This window comes from Myxine glutinosa, chromosome 3 (assembly GCF_964187855.1).
Source record: "Myxine glutinosa chromosome 3, kmMyxGlut1.1, whole genome shotgun sequence".
Classification (NCBI taxonomy): Eukaryota; Metazoa; Chordata; class Myxini; order Myxiniformes; family Myxinidae; genus Myxine; species Myxine glutinosa.
The window spans coordinates 111,107,461-111,111,355 of NC_136263.1; positions in this window are offsets into that span (position 1 = coordinate 111,107,461).

Here is a 3,895-nt window from a genome sequence, read left to right on the forward strand (position 1 = left end):
CCCCTTGGATCATATGTTAGTAAGCCTCCCCTATTGGATAGGGGAAGGCTTATTACTGTTTGTTGTAGGGTTTTTTTCAATAATTAGTGCCCCCAATTTTTAATGGTACCAGAGAGTTCCAAAGACCCCGAGAAGAACTACACCACCATTTAGAAAATTATATGTACTAGCAAGGGTACCGGCCCTCCGGGCGGGGCTTCAATTGGGAGGCCCAAAGGAAAAGGCAAAATATCAGTAATTTAAGGCATTGTTTATTTTAAACGATTTATATAAACATCCGTTAAATCATATCACATGCAAATCATCAAAATCTAAACAGTATTTGTAGAATTTCAATAAAAGCCACATCACTGTTCATATCGGTAAATATTATTCCATCGTGTTTGGAAAAACTGGAACAATACAGTATAGGCCTATTATCCTCCTGGGTGGGTCCCAGGCTTACCCACACCAAAATTTCGTTGTGTGATCGGTTAAGCCGTTTTGTGCGGGTACCTGGGAACAGACAGACAAACAGACAGACAGGACAGACATTTGGTGAATTATAGTAAAATTATATATATATATACTTTACCTGCACTCTCAATTTCCATGCTGTATCTTAGAGCCGGCTGGAACTTTTTATTGTCCCCATCCCACCGCGGAGCGAAAGGAGGGTGACTATGGTTTTCCCTTCCGTCCGTGCGTGCGTACGTTCCTGCGTGTGTGCGTAAGCGAAGGGACCGAATTATAATTTGGTGTGTGGGTGCAACACACGTCAAAATCCAAGATGGCCGCCGCCATGTATGTCTGGACGCCATGTATGTCTGAATCTTGTGAGCGGAATATCTTGAAAAATAAGCGAAAGTAGCAACTTATAATCTGGTGTGTGGGGTGTATCTCAGCATAAGGAAGAACGCTATTGAAAATTGGGTCGCCCACGTCAAAAATCCAAGATGGCCGCCATCATATATATGTCTGAACCTTGTGAGCGAAATATCTTGAAAAAATAAACGAACTACTAACTTCTAATCTGGTGTGGTGGGTGTATCTACGCATAAGGGAGAACGCTATTGAAAATTGGGTCGCTACGTCAAAATCCAAGATGGCCGCCTTGCGTCCTCCACTTTGTCAACTCACATCACTTCACCGACGGGGGACCTAGGCGTAACGCTCGTTACCTCTGCCATCAAAGGTGGATGGAGGTTATTTGGAATTAAATTTTGCATCAATAATGTGGAGAGAAAGTATGCGGGGGTTTACAATTTTTTCTTGACCGCGACCTCATTATAGACATTTTACACCACAACTTGACCAAGGTATGTCCGATCAGAACGCGATTGCCCTCTATAGATAGCCTAGATCAAGGCACACGTCCGTTTAATTTACATCAAACCCATCTGGGTTAAAGGTCAAACCACCATTGAGGTTTTTCTCCTTTTTTCTGCAATGTCCTAACTGTATCTCGGATCCGGCTGGGACTTTCGGAATGAAACTAGCACATTATCTGTAGTATGATTGCGACACCCCCTCTACAAATACACCCACGTACTCACCTGTGGCCAATGACATTTTTACTGTGAGCAAACATACACATGCAATCTGGCAACTCAAATACTCAACACCCCCCCCCCCCCCCCCTCCAGACCCCCCAAAGCCTTAACCGCAACTCCCAACTATGTACAATATTTGCTCTACTCCCAGAAAAATTACTAGAAGCATCCACTCCATATTGGAAGAGGCCATGGGGTGGTATGGTATTTCAAACCACCTCTCGCTGTGAATTCAAAACGCCTCTCTGCACTGGAAAAACGTCAGGACAGGAATACTATACCGTACTGTAAATGATGGGGATTTGTAATATCCTCTTCCACCTGCATCGGTGCGACAAGATACAAATTTACATAGAGAATTTGTAATCCCACCCCAAGACCACCGGCAAAGACAACCCCCACACCCAAGCATTAATTGGGGTCATGCTGATCCGATATAGAAAGTCTGGATGTAACCGGCCCAGAACTGCCAAAGGAGTAGCGCGGCAAAACACACACAGGTAATGAAGATAAAAATGTAAAATAATTCTCCAGAACCGCTCAATGCGAAACTTCACAATCGGGAATAAAGCCATGGGGAATAAAGTTTGAATTTGTTTTTCATATTCACTACAATCATCTTATTATAATAGAGCAAACGCATATGGTGATGTTTGTATGTATGTTTATTTGTGAGCAAATAGTCTTCTTCTTCTTCAAATACAATGCGCACCCAAAACGTTCCGTGAACTCTCAATTACGTCCTGTTGGAATATACATTTTGACCCTTTAGACTATTTTGACCCTTTAGACTGCTGAGACCCCTCAGGCCCTTGACGACCCTTTAAGTCCCCCAGGACCCTTAAGACCACCAAGACCCCTGAAGATGCAAAATACCACGAAGACCCAAAAGACCCTGAATACCAAAAATACCCCGAAGACCCAAAACACCCCAAAGACCCAAAACAGACCCAAAATACCCTGAAGACCCAAAAGACCCTAAAGACCCAAAACACACCAAAGACCCAAAACATCCCGAAGACCCAAAACATCCCGAAGACCCAAAACATCCCGAAGACCCAAAACATCCCGAAGACCCAAAACATCCCGAAGACCCAAAACATCCCGAAGACCCACAACATCCCGAAGACCCAAAACATCCCGAAGACCCAAAACATCCCGAAGACCCAAAACATCCCGAAGACCCAAAACATCCCGAAGACCCAAAACATCCCGAAGACCCAAAACATCCCGAAGACCCAAAACATCCCGAAGACCCAAAACATCCCGAAGACCCAAAACATCCCGAAGACCCAAAACATCCCGAAGACCCAAAACATCCCGAAGACCCAAAACATCCCGAAGACCCAAAACATCCCAAAGACCCAAAACATCCCGAAGACCCAAAACATCCCGAAGACCCAAAACATCCCGAAGACCCAAAACATCCCGAAGACCCAAAATACCCCAAAGATCCATAAATACCCAGAAGAGCCAAAATACCCTGAAGACCCCGAAGACCCAAAATACCTCGAAGACCCCAAAGACCACAAACACCCCAAAGTCCCAAAACAACCCGAAGACCCAAAACACCCCGAAGACCCAAAACACCCCGAAGACCCAAAACACCCCAAAGACCCAAAACACCACGAAGACCCAAAACACCCCAAAGACCCAAAACACCACGAAGACCCAAAACACCACGAAGACCCAAAACACCACGAAGACCCAAAACATCCCGAAGACCCAAAACCTCCCGAAGACCCAAAACATCCCGAAGACCCAAAACAACCTGAAGACCCAAAAGACCCAAAATACCCTGAAGACCCAAAAGACCCTAAAGACCCAAAACACACCAAAGACCCAAAACACCCCGAAGACCCAAAACACCCTGAAGACCACAAAACCCTTAACGACCCTGAAGACCCAAAATACCTTTAAATACCCTGAATACCAAAAATACCCTTAAAGATCCAAAAGGACCCAAAGGTCTCTGAAGACCCAAAATCCCCAAAGACCCAAAATACCCCAAATATCTTTAAAGACCTAGAGGAACTAAAAGACCCGTAAGACCCAAAATCCCCTGAAGACCTCAAAGACCCAAAACACCTCAAAAACCCCAAAGACCACGAAGACCCACAACATCCCAAATAAACAAAATACCCTTAAAGGCCCAAAAGACCCCCGAAGACCCAAATGGCCCAGAAGACCCAAAAGCCCCCAAAGGCCCAAACAGCCCGAAGAACCAAAAGAGCCTGGTGACCCAAAAGACCTTTAACCTTTAACCAGGCAGCAAGGAAGGCAGTTTGACCTTCAACCCAGAAAAGACCAAAAAGACCCCGAAGACCCAAAACACCCAAAAGATCCAAAACACCCCAATGACA